The sequence below is a fragment of the Calliphora vicina genome, chromosome 5 (assembly GCF_958450345.1).
Source record: "Calliphora vicina chromosome 5, idCalVici1.1, whole genome shotgun sequence".
Classification (NCBI taxonomy): domain Eukaryota; kingdom Metazoa; phylum Arthropoda; class Insecta; order Diptera; family Calliphoridae; genus Calliphora; species Calliphora vicina.
This window is the reverse complement of record NC_088784.1, coordinates 78,094,028-78,119,565: the sequence shown is the minus strand read 5'-3', so window position 1 is coordinate 78,119,565 and position 25,538 is coordinate 78,094,028.

The following is a 25,538-nucleotide window of genomic DNA, read 5'->3' as shown; positions in this document are numbered from 1 at the left end:
TGGATTCTGCCCCACTGTGCACTAGTACTACGAGTATGAACCCAGCAGTTAAGCAAGTAGTCAATGTATCCCTTATAGACATGTAAGTGTTCTTTGTAGTGCAGAGGGAAGTCAATTGGTTACATTATACATCCCAGGTAATCTATCGTGAAGTCAGTTGTCGCTTAAGTATCTCTAAGTAATCTAGAGTGTAGTCACTTTAAACTTTAATTCGTTCATACTGGTTTTATACAAATTATCTTGATAAAGTTCTCATACAGTTTATTTGCTTTTTGCTTAAGTAATCTGACTTCCCATGTAGCCTAGCGTGAAGTCAAATGTCACTTAAGTTTCTCTTAGTAATCTAAAGTGTAGTCACTTTAAACTATTATTTTGTACTGCACTTTAGAAAGTAGTTATTTTACCCACCAAAAGTAATCTATTGAAGAGTTGTCGAAGGAAGGTTTATTTGCAATCAATCGGTTATTGGACTGTCTATGGGATGTCTTAATGTCTTGACTATTTTAGTTAACCAGTTAGGTAGCTAGTAAGATAACTGGCTCTATGTAACCGATATGTGAATCCAGTTCATTGACAACTTTGGACCAGCTATCAGACAGTCTCATTGTAATAAAATAGGGTCAATTGATCATCTGCTTAGGAAATGGGCATAATAAAATAACTAGTCACGTAACTTCTTATATAACTAGTTGTCACCCTAAGTGATGGGTAAAATTCTCTAGTTTGGGACATTATCCTAAAACAGCTGGGAAGTAAAAATTAGTAAAAGTACGAAAATAACTAGTCACGTAACTTCTTATATAACTAGTTGTCACCCTAAGTGATAGGTAAAATCTCTAGTTCGGGACAGTCTCCTAAAACAGCTGGGAAGTAAAAATTGAGTAAAAGTACGAGTGCAAGTACGACTACCAATTTACAGACGGACAAATAAACAAATTTATTCAAATAGTAGCACTTTTTAAGAGCACGTCTAACAACTTGAGTTACATACGTACATTTTTTTGTGTAAATTTGTGTTCAAACTCAAGTACTTAACAACACAATATAGTACAACAACTTTACAATTATGCATGCAGTTTGTTCAAAAAAAAACACAAATACATTTCAAAACATAGATACAAACAAATATGTATGTACTTGCATATAAATATATGCATGTATTCTTGCATGAACTTGTGTTCAAATGTTGTACATATTTCCGTAGCCTGCAACAAAAGTGAAAGCGTGGGATTCACTTACAAAAAAAGAAGAAAAAAAAACTCCATATTACTGGCAACTAGGCTCTTTAATTTCAAACAACTTAAATTCAAGGGAGCCTCACAACAGCAACAACATTTTTTCTAAAGGCAAAATAAAAACAGATATTTAAATTTTTTAATGAAAAAAAAAATCGGAAAAAAAAAACTAAAAATGAAATAAAATTTATAAATGTTCCTTTCCACACCATTAAACGTACATGAATTTGCATAAAAAGTTTTTTTTATTATTGTTTTTCAGTTGCTGCAGAGATTTTGTGTGCAGTTTTTTTTTTGTTGAAAGTTTTAAATAATGCTAGTTAAGTAAAGAAACAATAGAGGATTTAGGGTGTCCACAAGAAATACATATAATTGTTTATACAAAAAACCCAAAAAAGTAATTAACATATTTTTACATTATAGCTTTGTTTAGCCAAAAGTCTGCTAAAAATTACTTGTATATTATTACGAATTTGCATTAGCGATTTGAATTTAACGGCCTTTATAAACATGTCCATCACACAGTGGAGCAGAATCGAAATTTTTTGGAAATAAATCTGGCATTTCTAAACGGCTGGCCCGATCGGGGCTTAGCCAAGGAGTATTCGAGTTTAAGTTATTAAAATGGGCCCTACAAATGCTCCAGGGGCGGCGCTATAAAGGCTCAAAGTAGGGTACCTTTATGTAAAATTTTTAAACACGTGCCATTTTTCCGATTTCAAAAAATTTTATATTTTTGGAAAGCGCTCGGCTATCTTGAAAAAACATGGTTGCGTGTGCTATTTATCTCTTATAGTTTTCTAGTTATAGGCATTTAAAAATTGAAAATTTAAAATTTTGCCCTACCTTGGTCCACTTTTTTAAAAATATAGGGCGAACTTTTGGACCGAATGGACTCGAATTTTTTTTCTTAGTTAGATAACTAAATTACCAACAACATACAAACGATTTCAGAGCAATATCAATTACGAATCCAAAAATAACCGATTTTCAATTTAAAAATTCAAAAAATAGTATATTTTTGCTATTTTTTGGACAAAAAAAAGAACATATAACAATTTTATGTTTTTCTATAAAGTTTCTTTGCGGAGAACATTTTGGTATAAAAAACATGTCCTATTTTTCGAACTTGTTGGCCCTACGCCCTTTGGAAATTGACCTATTTTTTATCAAAATTTCAACTTTGGGCCACATGATCTAAAATCCCAAAGCTGGGATCAGAAAACGGAAAGCAGCTTTGGAAATCCTGATGTCTTCCCTATTTATCCCTGGAGTATTTTCTCAGCCCCGAAGGAAATGTGGACCCCATAGGCAAAATTGTAAAAAATACCATGTTTGGGATTTTCGCTCCAATTTTTAGGAATTGCGGGATTCCCTTTAACCTTTTGACAAGTTTTTTTACACCTTGTGATTTAGAATGAGAAACTTAAAAAACACTTCCACTGTTATACACAAAATGTTCTATATAAAATACAAAATTTTGTGTAGAAAAAAATTGTTTTATACAAAAAATCCTGTTATGCACAAAGTTGTTTATAAAAACCTTTCGGCTGTGCTGAATTTTATGTACCCTTCACCAAATTATACTTCAAAATGAAAATTTTAAATATTTTTAGGTAAACAAAATTTTTTTTTCCAAAGTATTTTTTTTCATTTTTTGGAAAAAAAATTTTCGAATTGTTTTAAATTTTTTTTTTTAATTTTGAATTTTTTTTTTTTTAAATTTTAAAAAATTTTTTTTTTGTTTTTTGATTTTTTTTAATCATTAGCGAAAAAAAAAACTTTTGGTGAAAAAAAAATTCGGGTTAAAAAATATTTTTTCCCATTTTGACCCATCGGTCTTATATACGTGGTTGCGATGGTCTTTGAAATATCTATCATTAGATATCCGTATTGTCTATATTAATGACTTTGTAATCCAGATATAGGTCAAAAATCGACCAGCCAAATAAAATTCAACAATCAGCAAAAATAGCAACCGAGCCGGAAGAATTCCGGAGATATTGATGTATTAATCGCGTATATAAGTTATTTGGGGGCTTCGGAATGTCGATTTCAACACACAGACAGACGGACATGGATTAATCGACTCCGCTATCTATAAGGATCCAGAATATATATACTTTATAGGGTCGGAAAGTTATATTGTGGAAATTACAAACGGAATGACAAACTTATAATAACTGTTATACAAAAAATTGTCTTAGTAGATCGTATGTGAAGCCCGGCCAACCAGCCGAATCGACACCTAAGCCAAATATCCATGGCGCTAAGGCAATGCTTTGTGTTTGGTCGGAGCAAAAGTATTATATCTATTATGAGCTACTGAAATCTGAACAGATCATCATAGGGAACCTGTACCGAATGCAACTGATGGTTTAAAGTGAGCATTGTCCAAAAAACGATCAGAATATGTGGCTAGACATGAAAATGTAATATTTCATCATGACAACGCTCGGCCACATATTGCAATACCTGTTCAAAAGTATTTAGAATGAAGTGGTTGGGAAGTTTAGCCTCACCCACTTTATAGTCCAGACTGTGCCCCGTCCGACTACTATTTGTATCGATCGAAGCAACGCGCTCTCTGGGATATTTGCTTCGTTCTTGGCCTCAAAAGATTAGTAGTTCTTTTGGCGCGATCTACATATATTGCCAGCAAGATGGAAAGATGTCATAGCTAACAATGTCCAATATTTTGAATAAATTTATATTGTACAAATGTTTAATGTTAATTGTTCTACAGGGACACCCTTAATCAAACAATGTCCTCACTCTAATACTCGTACCACAACACTTGAACACAATGATCATCATCATCCTCATCATCCACCATCTACTTGATTTTATATCTTTAAATTTTTATTGTTATTTTGCAGTTTGCTACAATTTTTTGCATTGTAAAATAAAATTTAAAGAAAAAGAAGAAAAAAAATAATAAAATTATGAACTAATAAAATGTAAAGCATGATGCCTGTCATGTCAATTGTCAACTCATTTTAACACTTTAAATCATAGACCACAATACTCAGGGCAAGGCAGCCAAGCACAATGAGGCCTTGCTATAGTTTTCGTATTTAGTACCTACATACTTACAAGTACTTTATAGTAGTAGTTTTCACTTACATCATGTCACTTCAGTCACTTGGTGAATGAATGAATAAAAATGTCTTGTGTTTTTTTTCTTTTTCAAAAAGTCTGTATGTAACATGCGTAATTTGCCAGCCAACGCATTGTGTCATTAACTACTTTTTTGTCTGAGTATTTTTTTATTATGGTTGCTGCTGCTTGCTGTTAAATGCATTTTGTTAAATGTTGTTTGCAGCTTGATTTTTTTGTTGCTGCTGCTGCTGGTGGTGTTGATGTTTTGGTGGCTGCTGCTGGCTGACATTTACACTTAAATTGTGTTGCTGATGATTTGTGTATCACGAGTGACAGTGGAATCGATTCACCAAACAAAAATTAATAAATATGTACTAGGGATGCCAAACGGGACTGGGTTTTACAAATCCCGGGATTCGGGATTTTAGAAATGTAAATCCCGGGATCCCGGGATTTTTCGGGACCCCGGGATTTTTCGGGATGCCGGGATTTTTCGGGATTTCGGGATTTTTCGGGACTTCGGGATTTTAATTAAATGTCAAAAAACATCAAGTTCAAAAATAAAAACTATTTATTTCGTTAATACACTAAGTAGAAATATAACAAAGCAAAAACTAATGGATTGAATTAATATATATATAAAGTATTGAAGAAACCGGGCTACATTTGTCCCTAGTCCCCATGGTCATGGTCCCCTTCAGAAAATGACTTTAACATTCATAGTTGTCTTATAATAATTAATATAGTGATAAAATTGAATAAACAAGTTGCATATGAAAATTAATCTTTCTACCAACTCTTGTGAGGGCCAGTCCATAATAATATAACCTCTATATCAGAAAATATTTTATTGTCAATAAATAATTTATATATAATGATATTAACATAAATTTCATTCATTCATAAATACTGATTCAAGTCCCCATAGAAGACCAAAACTACATATTGATGGTGGGTATAAAAGATGAATATACCACTCTTAGTTGTTTTATATTAGTATTATAAGTATGCTGAAATTTAGCTTTCTAGGTTTCATCCTAAAATATTAAAAAATCTCGTAATTTTCGGGATTTGTTAATCCCGAAAAATCCCGGGATTGTTTTTCACAAATCCCGGGATTCGGGAAATCCCGATCCCGAAAAATCCCGGGATTTTCGGGATCGGGATTTCGGGATTGGCATCCCTAATATGTACCCAGTAGTTCTTGGTGACAGTTCCGAACTAGTGATTTTATTTATCATTTAGGGTGACCACTAGTTACATAACTAGCTACGTAATTAGATACTTTAACACGTACATGACCCCTTTTGATTAAAATGAGACAGTCTGATAGGTGTTCCAAAGCAGTCAAAGCATTGGCTTCACATACGGTTACATATCGTCAGTTACCTTACTAGCTACCTAACTGGTTACCTAACTAGGTACATAAGTAGTAAATTTAACAAGTAATTGACCTCAAACAGTCAGTTAAAAGGACACCTCATTGACAGTCCATTAGTCGATTAATTGTAAACTAACCTTCCTCCAATAACTCTCCAATATATAACTTCTGGTGGGTAAAATAACTTCTTTCTAAGATAGTTCAAAGTGACTTCACTATAGCTTACTTAGTCACACTAAAGTGTCAATTGACTACACGCTAGGTTACATGGGATGTTTAAAATGGATTTTATCCTTGCGGAAATTGAAAAACATCCTAGAGTGGAAAAGATTATTCCTTGTTGTAATAATTAGGTATAATTATATATCGATGGATTATGTATTCAGAAATTGGTAAATTTTCGTATTTTGATTCACTTTGTTACCCTAAGTATCCGGATTATTTACTCTATTGTTAGAAGTTTATTTTCTTGAAAACGTATTTCCACTTCTGCAACTTTTTTCTAACCAGACCAGCTGTTTAGGAGTTACACATTTATTCAAAGTGTTTTGTTGTCGGGCCCACAGTGCTGTGTTGCTGGAGCTTTCAAATACATTAAAATAATTTAAGTGACTTGATGAAAGTAATGCACTAATAAAAATATTTGAAAAAACTCAATGGAATGCAGAGAGCGCCGAAAATACATAAACATTTAAACACAAATATTTATGAAAGCTGAATTCACTAGAAACTCCATGATTTCATAAGAAAGAATTATTAATTTAAAAAATCACGGTAAGGGTTAACGTTTTCCAATTTTAGTAAAAGTTTCAGTCATCTGGACTATAATATTCTGAATAAGTTTTGATCTAAGGAAATAGAGCTCATTCGCCAAAAAATTGCCAAATAATTGGTTTTTCTCGAAAATTTCAAAATTTAAATGGCAGGTACGGAAAAACTATAAGAGATATTTTCATAATTTTTTCACATTTTTATTCCCTATTATATTCTTAATAAATCCCAATGAGATGATCAAAAAATTCTGAAATTTGTTAAACAAAATTTTTAAAAATTTGAAAATGGAGTTTTGAAACTGCCCTTAAAAAAATTTTATTTTTTTGTTCATACCCAACAATAGGTTAACGGTATCCTACGAAGACAAAAACTCATATACAAGTAAATATGGACATATTTTAAGTAAAAATTAACTTTTATTTTAATATTTATCAAAATATGTTAATTTTGTTCCAACCTTTCTTTTTCTAGTTGCCTGAGACACGTTAATGGCCTGGCGAATTTTTAATAACTTTAACATTTTTTGACCAATTTCTCGTTTTTAAGTCTCATTAGAACGGCAATTACGTACACATTCTTTTAAATTAAATAGCAAAAGTTTTTTTAATGGCAAAATTTTTACAAAAACTGAAAAAAATGCATTTTTTCCCCTTGTAAATGCATCGCAAAACTTCAGAGGGCTTGCGGGCACGTCTTATCCCCAACCGATTTACCTAAAATTTTTTCAGGATGATTTTTTTTACTAATGTTCACCAAACTGGAGGGTGAGAATGGCCAAAATCCAACTTTCGTTTATTAAGGGCCACCCTAGTGCAGATACATTTATAAATTAAACATTTATGACCGATAAAGTCCAATTTCGGAAGAACATTTGTATGGGGGCTAAATGAAATAATGGGCCGATTTCAACCAGTTTCAATAGGCTTGGTCCTACCAAATTTGATCGAAATATCTTCAAAATTGCGACCTGTACTCTGCGCACAATGTTTACAATGTTTAATCGACTCAGAAAGTGATTCTAAGTCGATCGGTATACTTTAAGGTGGGTGTTAGACTAATATTTTTGGGCGTTATAAACATCTGCATAAACGCATTATACTCTCCCCACTATGGTGGTGTAGGGTATAAAAAGTCCCGCTTGCTCTCCAAAGCTTATGGTGAAAGTGTTTAATCGATTTCAACGTGCGAGAGATGGTTTGTGCCTTTCAGAAGTGGTGATTTCATCATGGTAGACAAAGATCGCCCAGGCCAGCCATGAAGATTATTATAAAACTCAAGCAGAAATTTCAAAACGTTATTAAGCAGTAGGATTCATCCAAAAGCAGGGCAATTGGGTACCATACGAATTGAAGCCGAGAGACCTTGAAAGACGAATTTACATGTCCGAAATGAAGTTTGAAGAAAATCAGTTTAGCACCGAATCATTACTTGCGATGAAAATTGGATCCATTACGATAACTCGAAGAGTAAGAGATCGTATATGAAGCCCGGCAAACCAGCCGAATCGACACCAAAACCAAATATCTATGGCGCTAACGTAATTTTCTGTATTTGGTGGGAGCAAAAGGGTCCTATCTATTATGAGCTGCTGAAACATTTTTTCTATTTTCGTGGGAAATTTTTAAGAAATTTCAGATTTTTTTTCACTTTTCTTTCGACATTTCCAACTGTAAGCCGCTGAACTATTTTCTCTGGGAAATGACAACTGATTTAATGAAATATGAAATTCCCAGCTGCATTGATTATATACATATATTTCTATTATACATTGGTATCAATAAAACAGAGGATTGATGACAAAAAAAAATTTTGCAAAAAAAAATTGTGAAAAAAACAATTATTTGTGAAAAAAACATTTAATATTCAATGAAAGAAATAATTGTGGTGAAAAATAGTTGTTGAAATATTTTCTCGAAATTGGCCTATGTAGATTCGAATCTCCAAACATTGATTTATGTATATCGCTGTATAGCTTAAACAATTGTTTTTCAGAAATTGACCTACTGCCGGTACTAATTGGTTGGAAAGGTCTTTGAAATGCCATTAATATAGGCAAAAATAGTTCAAAATCGAGGTAGTCGCTGTTTTTTGCTTATATCTCAGCCATTTATAGGCCAATTTTAAATATAAATATGTGATATACTGTGTTAATTATTTTTGTAAATTATTTGGGGGCTTCGGAAAGCTGATAGAGAACGCGACAGTTCCAAAATTCACGAATTTTACTAAAACCGCTAATATAGCAAAACAATATTTATTATAGATTTTTGACAAAAATTTTAATATTGATTAAACTAATTTTATTTAACTATCAATTACAACATTAAGTTAAAAGGTCCAGCTTAAAAATGTCATCTATCTGTTTTTTTTTAAATGAAAAATTTAAATAAATATTTAGCAAAATATTGCTCATACCACTCTGTTATAAAGACCATTTAGTGTTTTAATTTATTTCCTTTTTATAGGTACCTAGTGCGATTTTGTCCATAATTTATTTTGGTGAGTTTTCAAATACATACCACCAAGAAAGGTGCGTTGAAAACAATTAATTATATTTCAATACTCAAGTCCATACACACATGTGTCACATACTACATATTTAAATGCATTAGACAGGCATTGTGTGTGTTTGTCTGTCTGACTGTCCGTCTGTCTATCATGTCGTGAACGTAACCACCCGCTGTTTTAATAATGTCAATTTGCCTGTCATTGCTCATGTATTTTGTTTCCTTTAGTCAATTTGATTTTGGTGTCATTGTTGCTGTTGATCTCAGTTGTCTGTATTTTATAAATGACAATGGTTGTTATGACTGACTTTAATATGACTCTGTCTTTCAATTTAACAAACAACCAGGTATCACACACTCAAACTCTGGCATACACCAATATATCACTCATACTTTCTTCTTTTTTTGAGCTTTTTTCTCTTTTTTTTTGTTGGATGGTGTCACAAGTGTTTATGTGACTGGAGATTTGGAGTGTGTGTGTCTCTCTTCCCGTAAAGGTGTCAAATTCATTATAAATGTTTTTATACCGTATGGCTGCTGTCAGTTTGTAAAGTATCTTTTTGGTGTTTTTTTTTTCTTCTTCGGAACATGAGTTTTTATGTTCAATGTTAAAATGTCATTTGTAGGGTTGATACAAATTTGTGAGCATTTTCAACAAAACAACAGAAGCACCCATAAATGTCACAGTGTTACTTTTTTTCTATGGGAATTATACGTGTGTGTTTTGTGTTTTTTTTCCATTTCTTGTCATAAGAATTTTTTTTTTTTTTTGAAAATGTCAGTTGACATTTTATTTGCTAAATATCTGTTACCTGGTAAATATATCACACACTTTTGTTTGTCTAAGTGTGTGTTTAAGTATTTCTCTCTCTATGTGTTGCTTTATTTGAAAAGGGGGAGTTTTTAGTTGTTGTTCAAATGCTTTCATGTCGTAAGGAAACAATTAAACAACATTTTAGTGGCTAATTTAAAAACATGATTGGTTCTTTCTGTTTTGTTTAAAATACTTGTGGCAGAAACAAGGGTGGTGAGCTGCCATAAAAACGAATTCATTCTTAAATGACCCATTAGGAGCAGAATTGTGGGAATTTGTTGAATTTGGTGGGAAATGTTTGTTAATGGAAACATTTTATTAAAAGCCAGACAAAATACAAAGAATTTCATTCATAAAGTTATCGAGTTATAAAGTTATAACGTTATAAAGTTATAAAGTTATAAAGTTATAAAGTTATAAAGTTATAATGTTATAAAGTTATAAAGTTATAAAGTTATAAAGTTATAAAGTTATAAAGTTATAAAGTTATAAAGTTATAAAGTTATAAAGTTATAAAGTTATAAAGTTATAAAGTTATAAAGTTATAAAGTTATAAAGTTATAAAGTTATAAAGTTATAAAGTTATAAAGTTATAAAGTTATAAAGTTATAAAGTTATAAAGTTATAAAGTTATAAAGTTATAAAGTTATAAAGTTATAAAGTTATAAAGTTATAAAGTTATAAAGTTATAAAGTTATAAAGTTATAAAGTTATAAAGTTATAAAGTTATAAAGTTATAATGTTATAAAGTTATAAAGTTATAAAGTTATAAAGTTATAAAGTTATAAAGTTATAAAGTTATAAAGTTATAATGTTATAAAGTTATAAAGTTATAAAGTTATAAAGTTATAAAGTTATAAAGTTATAAAGTTATAAAGTTATAAAGTTATAAAGTTATAAAGTTATAAAGTTATAAAGTTATAAAGTTATAAAGTTATAAAGTTATAAAGTTATAAAGTTATAAAGTTATAAAGTTATAAAGTTATAAAGTTATAAAGTTATAAAGTTATAAAGTTATAAAGTTATAAAGTTATAAAGTTATAAAGTTATAAAGTTATAAAGTTATAATGTTATAAAGTTATAAAGTTATAAAGTTATAAAGTTATAAAGTTATAAAGTTATAAAGTTATAAAGTTATAAAGTTATAAAGTTATAAAGTTATAAAGTTATAAAGTTATAAAGTTATAAAGTTATAAAGTTATAAAGTTATAAAGTTATAAAGTTATAAAGTTATAAAGTTATAAAGTTATAAAGTTATAAAGTTATAAAGTTATAAAGTTATAAAATTATAAAGTTATAAAGTTATAAAGTTATAAAGTTATAAAGTTATAAAGTTATAAAGTTATAAAGTTATAAAGTTATAAAGTTATAAAGTTATAAAGTTATAAAGTTATAAAGTTATAAAGTTATAAAGTTATAAAGTTATAAAGTTATAAAGTTATAAAGTTATAAAGTTATAAAGTTATAAAGTTATAAAGTTATAAAGTTATAAAGTTATAAAGTTATAATGTTATAAAGTTATAAAGTTATAAAGTTATAAAGTTATAAAGTTATAAAGTTATAAAGTTATAAAGTTATAAAGTTATAAAGTTATAAAGTTATAAAGTTATAAAGTTATAAAGTTATAAAGTTATAAAGTTATAAAGTTATAAAGTTATAAAGTTATAAAGTTATAAAGTTATAAAGTTATAAAGTTATAAAGTTATAAAGTTATAAAGTTATAAAGTTATAAAGTTATAAAGTTATAAAGTTATAAAGTTATAAAGTTATAAAGTTATAAAGTTATAAAGTTATAAAGTTATAAAGTTATAAAGTTATAAAGTTATAAAGTTATAAAGTTATAAAGTTATAAAGTTATAAAGTTATAAAGTTATAAAGTTATAAAGTTATAAAGTTATAAAGTTATAAAGTTATAAAGTTATAAAGTTATAAAGTTATAAAGTTATAAAGTTATAAAGTTATAAAGTTATAAAGTTATAAAGTTATAAAGTTATAAAGTTATAAAGTTATAAAGTTATAAAGTTATAAAGTTATAAAGTTATAAAGTTATAAAGTTATAAAGTTATAAAGTTATAAAGTTATAAAGTTATAAAGTTATAAAGTTATAAAGTTATAAAGTTTCGATATTCTGCCAAATATTCCCACAATACTGAATACTAGACGAAATTTGACCAAAACCGAATATTCTGTCGAACTGTATAATATTATTAGTTTAATTTGAACTCCCCATTTATATATCTTTATAATAGATATTGAAATTATACCACCCAAGTCGTAAATAGGGTACGTGTTCACATTTCATAAATTTCTCAAATGTCATAAAATAAAATAATTTTCACTTCAAAGTGATTGTGTACAAAAAAAATATTAAAAATTTTAATTTACATTTTATTTTAATTTATGGACATTTTTGTCTTCTGGATGGTTGTGTTTTGGTTTGTTTTTTTTTTTTTGGGAACAATTTTATTCTTAAACAATTCAACATAAGTTTCATATTTTTCTGTTGTTGTCTTTCCAGACCAAACCATTCATTTCATACAGAAAATTTATTCCGTAGAATTAATATTCTTGGGAAATTTGTTTGTTTTTGTTGTTTTATTTAAATGTATGTCATTCAAATAATTTGTTAGCATTAAAGCCATTGTTGTTGACAGTTGGCATACGGTAAAGTGTCAGTGTGGTTGTCAATGTTAAAAATGGAATTTTTTTATTTTTCTTTAAAATTCTTTCACACATTTTTGGAAAATATTTACGGAGCTTCTGAGATGAATTTATTGTTTGGAACAACTGACTCTTTGTAGTGACAAAACTTATGAAGAGGGATTTTTGGTAATTGTTAGTTTATTTGATTTTTAGAATTAACTAAAGTTTAACTATGAATTTTTAGAATATTAGAGTAATTTAGAAAAATTTAAAAAAAAAGAATTTCATTTCACCTGTTATTTATAGTTAAGCTGCGTTTATCAAAACATACCTGAAAGTAAAAAAGAAATAAAAAAATATATTAAATTCTAATTTTAAGTGACAATAAATAAAGTTGAAATTTCTATTATTTTAAGTTTCAACCATAAAATTACATAATTAAAAGATTGTTTTTATGTTTAAAATATCATTTTCATTGAAAGTTCTTTATAATCAGAATTTAAAAAAGAAAAAAAAAGAATTCCTAAGTTGTTTATATTTACTAAGAAGTTTTTGAAAAGTTACAGTATATTTTTTATGGCTCAGAAATCTGTTTTTAATGGTGGCTTTTAAATTTGTTCTCATTTTAAATGCAGTAAAAATTTGTTTTAATTTCTTTTTTTGGTTTTTCTTTCTTTTTTTTTAGTTTGAAGAATATAACCAAGACATTATCATTTTAGGTCATTAAAAACCTTTTTACAAAATGTACAGACAAGCTGTAATATGAAGGGAATGAAATGAGTTGGAAAACATTTCAATTTTGATAACAAGCCATTTAAGTAAATGAGCCTTTTTGTATAGAAGTATAAACAAGTGGTCATATCATGATATGATATTTGTATGGAATATTAGGGGAGTTCGTTAAAAAGTTTTGAAATATTTGAGCATAAAATATATATAATGCAGTGATGTTATAGCTGCCACGCCCACTAATAGAATCCCAACAATTTTCAGCAAAACTATGTAGAATGATAAGAGAGATATTCGGAAAATTTGAAGAATCTAGCAATTATAGATCTAAAGATATTTAGAAATAACTATTTACTTTGTATGGGACTCATCTCCAGTTTCGATCCTTCCTATTTTTGGTTAAACTTTATGACGTCATATGAAATTGATTCGTATATAATTTGAAGAGCTTCACAATTATAGTACTCCAGATATTCGAAAATAACTATTTACTTTGTGTGATAGCTACCATGCCCACTAATACAATCCCTCCCATTTTCAGCCAAACTCCCTAGAGTGATATAAAATTTATTCATACAAATTTTAAATACTTTTACGATTATAGTTCTTTAGATATTCGAAATTAACAATTTACATTATATGGCAGGTGCCACGCCCACTAATATAATACCGCTCATTTTCACACAAACTTTGTAGAATAATAAGGATGATATTTGGCCAAAATTAACAGACTTCCTCTATTATGTTTCTCAATATATTCAAAAATAACTATTTACTTTGTATGGGGGGGGGGTGCCACACCCCCTGTTTTTAACTGTCCCATTTTTAATTGGACTTCATAGACTTCACTGATAAGCAATTGGTTCTTATTAAGTATGAAGACCGTCACAATTAAAGTTCTGCAGATATTCGAAAATAACTATTCACTTTGAATGGGTAGTGACACGCCCATTTATTCAATCATGTACATTTTCGTTCAAGCTGCATACAATGGCACCGAAGAAAATCCCGCGAATTATAGTTCAAAATTAAAGTTCACCTGATATTCCATAATAACTATTTACTTTCTATGAGAAGTACCACGACCACTTGAAATTTCAAAATAAAAAATAGGAACATACACACCCCTATCGCGAATCAATATTTCACATGAAATATTTTCCCTTTTAATTTTTTCGTTCATCAACTTTGTTCACGTGAAAAAATGCCCCATGTTGTGAAATTTTTAGATGGAATTTTGTAAACAATAAACAGCTGTTACGAACAAAATTAACTATTGTGAATGAAAAGTTCATGGGAATATCACGATAGCAATTTTCCGTTCGAGGGAAATGAATATTTCATGGGAACAAAATTTCACATGTTATTGCCGATGGGGGTGACAGTAGAAATTTCAAAAGGACCAGCCTAAAATTTGACTGTAAACAGACCTACGATTGAAGCTAAAATTTGACTACAAAAAATATATGATTGAAGCTAAAATTTGAGTACATAAAGACCTTCGATTGAGATAAAAATTTGACTAAATAAACCCCTACTATTGAAGCTAAAACTTGACTAGAATAAGATCTATGATTGAAGTTAAAATTAAATTAAATATCTAAGATTCATGATAAAATTTGAATACATAAAACCCCTAGAATGAAGTTCAATTTTGACTACATAAAGGCCTATTATTGAATCTAAAATTTGACTACATAAACCCCTACTATTGAAACCAAAACTTGAGTACAAAAAGATCTATGATTGAAGCTAAACTTCGACTACAAAAAGACCTATGACTGAAGCTAAAATTTTACTAAAGAAAGATCTATGATTGAAGCTAAATTTAACTACATAAATACCTAAGATTTATGCTAAAATTTGACTACATAAGTCCTTCGCTTAAAACTAAAATTTGACTACATAAACATCCCTACTATTGAAGCTAAAACTTTGAGAAACCTATGATTGAAGCTGAAAAGACCTACGATTAAAGCTAAAAGATGACTACATAAACCCCTACTATTGAAGCTACATTTCGACTAGAAAAAGATCTATGATTGAAGCTAAACTGTATGTTGAAATCAACTTTCCATATCCCCCAAGTAACTTAAATACATTATTCATACATCAATATGTCCACTATTGACCCGGTTTGGTTGCTGTTTAAAATCGAGAAAATCGGCCCATAAATGGCTGAGATATAAGAAAAGTACCAGGACAACCTCGATTTTTGGCCTATTTTGGATCTATATCTGGATTACTAAGTCATTAATATAGACAATATGAATATCCAATGATAGATATTTCAAATTCAAATATTTCAAAGTTGGACGTACGATAGGCCAAAATCAGAAAAAATATTTTTTAACCCGAATTTTTTTTCACAAAATATTTTTTTTCATAATTTTTTTTTCACTAAAAAATAAAAACAAAAAATAATTTTTAAAAAATTATAAAAAAACAAGTAAGAGAGCTATATTCGGCTGTGCCGAATCTTATATACCCTTCACCAAATTATACTTTAAAATAAATTTTTTTAAATATTTTTAGGTAAACAAAATTTATTTTTTATACCCTACACAACCATAGTGGGGAGGGTATTATGCGTTTGTGCGCCCAAAAATATTAGTCTAACACCCACCTTAAAGTATACCGATCGACTTAGAATCACTTTCTGAGTTGATTAAGCGATGTCCGTCCGTCCGTCTGGTCGGCTGGCTGGCTGTCCATGTAAACCTTGTGCGCAGAGTACAGGTCGCAATTTTGAAGATATTTCGAGCAAATTTGGTACATATTTTTTTTCGGCCCAAGGACTAAGCCTATTGAAACTGGCTGAAATCGGTCCACTATTTCACCTAGCCCCCATACAAATGTCCTCCAGAAATTGGACTTTATCGGTCATAAATGTTTAATTTATATATGTATCTCCACAAATTCCGCTCCAAATAAGTTTTATATACACAAAATTCATGTCACCAAATTTTGTTACGATCGGTCCATAATTAGTCATAGCTCCCATATAGACCCGCTTCCGAAAATCACTTTAACGTGCATAAATCGCTTAAAAATGTTGGTAAACACACAAAATTCAATATAGTTAACTTTAATATAGACATAAATCACACGACCTAATTTCATGATGATCGGTTCATAATTGGTCATAGCCCCCATATAACCCCACTTCCGAAAATCACTCAAAAATATAAATTATTGAAATTTTAAAAGAAAAAATTTTTTTGCTCTTTTACTTAGTGTAGGGTATTATATGGTCGGGCTTGACCGACCATACTTTCTTACTTGTTTTTAATTGGTTTTCAAAATTTTTTAAAAAAAGTTTTTCCCAAATTTTTTTTTAAATATTTTTTTTTTTTTAAAATGTATGACAAAAAACATTTTTTTATGAAAAAAAAATTCGGGTTAAAAATATTTTTCCCGATTTTGACCCATTGTAGGTCCAACTTACTATAGCCTTATCTACATCGTTGCAATGGACTTTGAAATATCTATGATTAGATATCCATATTGTCTATATTAATGACTTAGTAATCCAGATATAGATCAAAAATAGGTAAAAAATCGAGGTTGTCCCGGTTGTTTGCTCATATCTCCGTTATTTATGGACCGATTTTGCTGATTTTAAATAGCAAACTTCTCGAAAGCATGTCTGACGGAATTATTGAAGATTTGTATCCCGAAGATATCTGGGGTCTTCAGAAAATTAATTTCAACAGACAGAAAGAGGGACATGGCTTAATCGACTCCGCTATCTATAAGGATCCAGAATATATATACTTTATAGGGTCGTAAATGAAAAATGTAGAAATTACAAACGGAATGACAAACTTATATATACCCTTCTCACGTAGGTGAAGGGTATAAAAATAAAATTTTTTTAAAAAAATTAAAAAAACACTTGAAAAAAATAATTTTTTAAATTTCGTTTATTTAAAATTTTTTATTATATGAGAAAATTTAGGAATCATGAGAGACTGTTCCTTTACAATACATCATATTTCAATAAAAAACTACCTTTGAAGGATTTTATAATAAATAAAATTTAATATGGCACGCGACATAGCGTACGCAACAGATTTTGTCTCCTATAGTAATACAAACTCGGGAAAAATATTGAAAAACTTAAAAAACAAATAACAAATATATATTCACTATCAAAAATTGTGCCCCCCATTAATGTTTTGGTTAAGTGTAACTGTCAGTTTATGTTGCCGTTCATCATATTTACCTATTTCTTACAAATTTGTTATTCTATTAATACTGCATCGTATTGTTTTATTTTGTCTAGAAATTGTAAATTGTTGCTCGTTTTATTTTACTTATTTTATTTTATTTATATTATTATATTTTATATTAATGTTCTTTTAATTTTTGTTCTACATTGTATTTGTATTTCATTCTACTGGTTGGTAGTGGTTTCAGTTCTTCTTATTGTAGAGTTTTACATTGTTTTTGTTGCAGATGTGGTTTGTTGTTTTAATGCTAGACAGAAATTCATTTAAAATTTATGACATTACAACTTGTTATAATGTCACAAATAAAGTGAAAGGTATGGCAGGGACTATGAGACAGAGAAAGTAGTATTAGCAGTAAGGATAACGACTGGAAAATTTAATAAAAGGAGAGATGGAGAGAAAGTGGAGTTAAGCAATGACGAAGGTTATTAATATAACAAATGGTTTCAGAGGAGTTGTAATATCTAGCTAAACAGAGGTATTTGGTACTTTTTACGATTTTGATACTTTATAGAATGAATTGTGGAAAAAACTACCAAAAAACGTAAGAAAAAACCCCGAATTTGTATTTTACTGGTACGAAAAGTGTTTCATTTTAAATATATTTTCAGGTCTACTAAATTATTTTTTGGAAAAAATACCCAAAAAAGTACCAAGGTTAAAAAATATTCAATGTAATATTTTACTAGTACAAAAAGTGTTTTATAGTTAGGTGTACGAAAGTACTTTTATGAAAAAGTACCCAGAATAAGGTACTAAACATATAAAAACTATTAAAATTGATAGAATTAATGTAATGAAAGGTTTTTTAAGGTTTAAATAATCCAGGTACTTTTTACCAATTTAATTATAGTACCACGACAAAGTTAAAATACTTTTTACTATTTTGGTACTTTATAGAATGAATAATGGAAAAATGTACCAAAAAACGTAAGTTTAAATGCCAGAATTTATATTTTACTATTACTAAAAGTGTTTTAATTGAAATATATTGTAAGTTCTACTAAAGTACTTTTTGGAAAAAGTACCCAAAAAGGTACCAAGCTTAAAAAAAATATTGAATGTAACATTTTACTAGTACAAAAAGTGTTTTAATATAGTTAGGTTTTAAAAAAGTACTTTTTTAAAAAAGTATCCAAAAAAGTTCCAAACTTAAAAAAACTATTCAAATTAATGGAATTAATATAATGAAAGGTTTTTTTAAGGTTAGATAGCTTCAGATAAATTTTACCAATTTAATTGTAGTATCCAAAAAAAGAGCTTTATATTAAAAAAATCTGTTGTACTTGTACAAAACATGTTTTAATGCTAATTTAGTTAAAATATATTGTTAACTGTACAAAAGTACCTTTTTGAAAAAGTACACAAAAAAAGTACCAAACACATAAAAACTATTCAAATTGATATAATTAAAATAATGAAACGTTTCATTAAGTTCCAATAGCCAATTAGATGTCTTTACAGCACCTAGGTACTTTTCGAAATGTACTTTTTCTACCCAGAAAAAGTACCTTTCACTAAAAACTTCCTCTATTGCTGATATTGACATATTAAAACTTTGTTTTTTTATGCCCTTCGCCATGGGTGGCAAGGGTATAAATAAGTTTGTCATTCCGTTTGTAATTTCTACATTTTTCATTTGCGACCCCACAAAGTATATACATATATTCTGGATCGTTATAGATAGCGAAGTCGATATAACCATGTCCGTCTCTCTGTCTGTCTATCCGTCTGTATGTCGAAATCAACTTTCCGTAGCCCTCAAATAACTTACAAAATGATTCATACATCATTATACCGGGAATTCTTCCGGCTCGGTTTCTATTTAAAATCGACCCATAAATTACTGAGATATAAGGAAAAAACTGGGACAACCTCGATTTTTGCCCTATATTTGATCTATATCTGGATTACTAAGTCATTAATATAGACAATATGGATATCTAATGATAGATATTTCAAAGTCCATTGCAACGATGTATATAAAACCATAGTAAGTTGGACCTACAATGGGTCAAAATCGGGAAAAATATTTTTCAAACCTAATTTTTTTTCAAAAAAAATTTTTTTTGTCTTAAATTCTTTTTCCAAAAAATTTTTGAAAAAACAATTTGGAAAAAAAAATTTAAAAACAATTAACAAAAAACAATTTTTTCAATAAAAATTTTTTTTTTGTCTTAAATTCTTTTTCCACAATTTTTTTTTTAAAATTAAAAAAAACTTTTTGAAAAAACAATTTGGAAAAAAATTTTAAATTTTTTAAAAACAATTTAAAAAAAATATTTTTTAGTATAATTTGGTGAAGGATATATAAGATTCGGCACAGCCGAATATAGCTCTCTTACTTGTTTTAATGCTAATTTATTTAAAATATATTGTTAGCAGTGCTAAAGTACTTTTTTTGAAAAAAGTACCCAAAAATGTACCAAACACATAAAAACTATTCAAATTGATATAATTAACACAATGAAACGTTTCATTAAGCTCCAATAGCCAATTAGGTATTTTTAACACACCCAAGTACTTTTCTAAAAGTACCAGAAAAAGTACTTTTCTCTAAAAACTACTCCTATTCCTGATATTGACATATTTAAACTTTATTTTTTTGTGCTTTACCATTTTTCATGTTGACTGTTTGTCTTTAATGGTTTGTTTTATTTACAATTTATGTTTATAATCTTGTTAAAAAATAAATCTAAAAAAATGTAAAAAAAAATATATAATAACAACAGAATGTCATAAACTGATACTTGTAGCAAGTCTCTAAGGTAACTATTTTTATAAATGCTAGCCAAAGGCTAAAAACTTCATCATCTTCCCTCCAACCACACTTTTCCTAACATTTCTGGTTTTGTCTTATTCCTGTTATTGTTTTCATATTTGAAGACTTTAGCTGCTTTTATATTGAAATAAATATAAACATGAGATAAAAAGAATTAAAAAATAATTGAATATTTTTTTTTATATTCATAACATGGTACTTTTTTTACAAGCATAAAAAATATGCTTGGAGTTTTTGGAAAATATTTGTACTTTCATTTTTTTTTATTGTTAATATTTTTAGCATAAACTTTCTGTCATATTGAAGAAAAATAAAAATAAAAAGAAGAATTTTGAAATTAAATTGCAGGCTTCCAAAATAAAGCAATAAGAACAAATACAAATAGTTGACAACAGACTAGAGAGACAATAAGGTAAAGTGGAAATAAAAAAATCAAACAGAATATTCTTTGGGAAACATCAAAAACTGTTGGAAGCCAAAGGCATGTTTGGGATTATAATGAAATTTAAGCTAAAATATGTCTGTATTATGTATTTAGAAATGAATTGTTTCTTTAAGGTTATGAAAAGCTATTTTGTTATTGAAATATGAAAGCACAAAAAAGAGATTTAAAATCAACAAGTCTATGTATGTATGTTTTCAAAGGCGAGGTCATAAAAATTGGATTACAGTTAGACAATTAAGGCAATATTTTTTAAAAATTTTATTAATATTTAAAACAGAGCAAAATATTAAGGAGATATTTTATTGCGTTTTAGAATTTATTGTCTTGTATTCTATTACTTGTCATACTTTTAATTCAGACGCGGATCTAGAAGGGTAGATATAGGAATTTCCACCAACCCCCCCCCCAAATTGGAAAAGTTTCCATAAAAAAAACAAGTAAAAAAGTATCTGTCAAGCCCGACCATATAATACCCTACACTAAGTAAAAGAGCAAAAACATTTTTCTTTTAAAATTTCAATAATTTATATTTTTGAGTGATTTTCGGAAGTGGGCCTTATATGGGAGCTATGACCAATTATGAACCGATCACCCTGAAATTAGGACGTGTGATTTATGTCTATATTAAAGTTACTCATGTTGAATTTTGTGTGTATACCAACATTTTTAAGAGATTTTTGCACGTTAAAGTGATTTTCGGAATCGGGTCTATATGGGAGCTATGACTAATTATGGACCGATCGTAACAAAATTTGGTGACATGAATTTTGTATATATAAAACTTATTTGGAACGGAATTTGTGGAGATACATATATAAATTAAACATTTATGACCGATAAAGTCCAATTTCGGGAGGACATTTGTATGGGGGCTAGGTGAAATAATACACCGATTTCAGCCAGTTTCAATATGCTTGGTCCTTGGGCCGAAAAAATAATATGTACCAAATTTGATCGAAATATCTTTAAAATTGCGACCTGTACTCTGCGCACAAGGTTTATATGCACAGCCAGCCAGCCAGCCAACCAGACGGACGGACGGACATCGTTTAATCGACTCAGAAAGCGATTCTAAGTCGATCGGTATACTTTAAGGTGGGTGTTAGACTAATATTTTTGGGCGTTACAAACATCTGCACAAACGCGTAATACCCTCCCCACTATGGTGGGGGAGGTATTATGCGTTAATACTAAGTAGAGCAAAAACATTTTTCTTTTAAAATTTCAATAATTTATATTTTTGAGTGATTTTCGGAAGTGGTCCTTATATGGGAGCTATGACCAATTATGAACCGATGACCCTGAAATTAGGACGTGTGATTTATGTCTATATGAAAGTTACTCATGTTGAATTTTGTGTGTATACCAACATTTTTAAGAGATTTTTGCACGTTAAAGTGATTTTCGGAATCGTGTCTATATGGGAGCTGTAACTAATTATGGACCAATCGTAACAAAATTTGGTGACATGAATTTTGTATATATAAAACTTATTTGGAACGGAATTTGTGGAGATACATATATAAATTAAACATTTATGACCGATAAAGTCCAATTTTGGAAGGACATTTGTATGGGGGCTAGGTGAAATAATGGACCGATTTCAGCCAGTTTCAATAGGCTTGGTCCTTGGGCCGAAAAAATAATATGTACCAAATTTTATAGAAATATCTTAAAAATTGCGACCTGTACTCTGCGCACAAGGTTTACATGGACAGCCAGCCAGCCAACCAGACGGACGGACGGACATCGTTTAATTGACTCAGAAAGTGATTCTAAGTCGATCGGTATACTTTAAGGTGGGTGTTAGACTAATATTTTTGGGCGTTACAAACATCTGCACCCACTATGGTGGTGTAGGGTATAATAAAGAAAATAAGAAGAATGTAGAACAAATTTTGATTTTCCCCCCAAAATGGTTGACCTGGATCCGCACTTGTTTTATCTACAAGTATAATGTAGTCCGTTTTGAATGAAATTTGAAAGGCGCAAATATTGTTTTCGAGTTAAGTATTGAATTTGGACCTCATGGGCCCACCAGGGGCGCGGCCAGGGGTCACCAAAGTAGGACACCTCGGGTATGATAAATATTTAAAACGATCATATTTCTTCGTTTGTGTTCCGATTGCTAAAAATAATATATATAGAATCTTCTCGTCGAGCACTACAAAACCTTGTAGCTGTCAATTATCTATCATGTCTTAATCGATATTCGCATTTGAAAATTAAATTTTCAATATTTTTACCCACCCTACTCCAGTTTTTTGATAACAGCGGATCCAAATAATTCCCGATTTTCTCCATTTGTCTTTCATTGCACTAATAACAAAAGTATATGTCATATAACAAAGGAATTGTTTAAAAATCATGACTGACTACAAAGTTATATACATCTGAATTTAAAAATTAAATTAAGATTTTTCGCTAGTTTTTTTGAAAAAAGTATTTTTTTCTTTTTAAAATATCTAAAAAAAATTCTAAGAAAATGTATAAAAAATTTATATTGTTTGAAAAGCTAGCTCTACATGAAATATTTTAAATTAAAAAAAATTTAATAATTTTTCATACCAAGGCGACCAGGTCTAGCCAAAAAACTTAAATTTTTTATGTAAAATTCTAATTTAAGCCAAAAATTTTCAAATCCCATAGTCGATATCAAAATATGGTAACCCATTTTAGATGACCCAATATGTTGTTAATTATTCTGTAAAGGATTGCGATAACTTCTCCTCTCGTATGGATATTATAGCCAAAAAACTAAAAATTCCCATTTTTGGGATTTTTCAAAACTTTTTTGGGAATTAAGGGATTTGTAATAACAAATTTCAAAATTTGTTTTTATTTTTCTATTTCCAATAGAAGAATCTATTTAACCGAAAAATTTCATTAAAAAATATTCATAAATAATAACTTTAATTTCAGTTTGAAAAATGTGTATCTTTGTATTTGTAATCCATGTTTTTTTTTAATTTTTAAAAGTTGTTTATATTTTTGAAAAGTAGACAAAATTCCCTATCCACTGATATATAATATGTCTACCTTATGCCTTTTAACTGGCAAATTAATCAGGATAAACTTAACAACTCTAAGAGAATTTTGCATTTGAAAATCAAATTTTCAATATTTTTACCCACCCTACTCCAGTTTTTTTATAACAGCGGATCCAAATATTTCCCGATTTTCTCCATTTTTCTTTCATTGAATTAACAACAAATGTATATGTCAAATAAAAAACAAATTGTTTAAAAATCGTGACTGACTCCAAAGTTATAAACATCTGAATTTAAAAATTGTAAAAATTACGATTTTTCTCTAATTTATTTTGAAAAAGTACTTTTTTCTTTTTAAAACATCTAAAAAAAATTCTAAGAAAATGTATAAAAAATTTATATTGTTTGAAAAGCTAACTCTACATGAAATATTTTAAATTAAAAAAAATTTAAAAATGGTTCATACCAAGGCGACCAGGTCCAGCCAAAAAACTTCTATTTTTTGTGTAAAATTCTAATTTAAGGCAAAAATTTTCAAATCCATTAATCGATATCAAAATATGGTAACCCATTTTAGATGACCCAATATGTTGTTAATTATTCTGTAAAGGATTGCGATAACTGCTCCTCTCGTATGGGTTTTACAGCCAAAAAACTAAAAATTTCCATTTTTGGAATTTTTCAAAAGTTTTTTGGGAATTAAGGGATTTGTAATAACAAATTTCAAAATTTGTTTCTATTTTTCTATTTCCAATAGAAAAATCTATATAATCGAAAAATTTCATTAAAAAATATTCATAAATAATAACTTTAATTTCAATTTGAAAAATTTGTATCTTTCAAAAACTCTATAAAAAGCAATTTTTGTTATATTTTTCAAAAAAGTTACTCCATGAATTTTTTAATTGCCAAAAGTTTTATATATTTTTAAAAAATAGACAAAATTTCCTATCCATTGATATATAATTCTTCTTCTTTAAGTTTTTTAAGTGACAAATTAATTAGGGAACACTAAACATCTCGATGGATAGGGGATTTTGTCAAAAATAAATACAACTTTTGACAATTGAAAAATTCATGAAATTCATTTCAAAAAAATAAAATATTATATATCAATGGATAGGAGATTTTCCCTATTTTTCGAAAATATATATGACTTTTGATAATTAAACATTCAAATTTCATGAATTTCACTTCCAAGAAGTTATTTTAGCAGAGCTAGATACAATTTTTGTTCACTTTCAAACTGGATCTATACTGAGTTAACTCTCACTTTCGATTATATTTAGAGTTAAATTTCCATTATAATTAATTTATCCTGAGTTAACTGTCACATTTCTATACTCTAATAATCTAGAAAGAAAACACTTGAAAATTTATTTGTGAATTTTTTTTCTTTAAATGCACATTTTGCAAATTTCTTTAACTCTGTGTATTTTTAAATTTTTTCCCCCTCCTAAATTGTTTTAATGAAATTCAAGAAATAAAATCAAGAGATTATATAATATCTGTTTATTTTTGTTTTACATAAATAATCTTTGTATAACAATTTAGCTTAAAGTTGGCCAATTCTTTTCTCTGAAGTTGCATTTATGCAAATTAAAATTTCAAATTAATTATGCATTTTAAGGGGATGAAAACTGGCACATGAAGTATTTTTTCTTCTTTTCTAAAATTAATATGACATCAGCATTATCAGCGGGGGAAAAATAAATATTTATAAATCTTGTCATTAGAATCAACAGCAAAGACAGAATAGTATTGTTTGTAAAGCTGTTAAAATGTAAAGAGAGCAAATTAAAAAGCTTTGAACAGTGGTTAAAATGTTACAAAATTGAAAATTAATTTGCGATTTAAATAGGTTTTTATGGGAAAAACTTTAAATTTGGTCAGTCTCAATG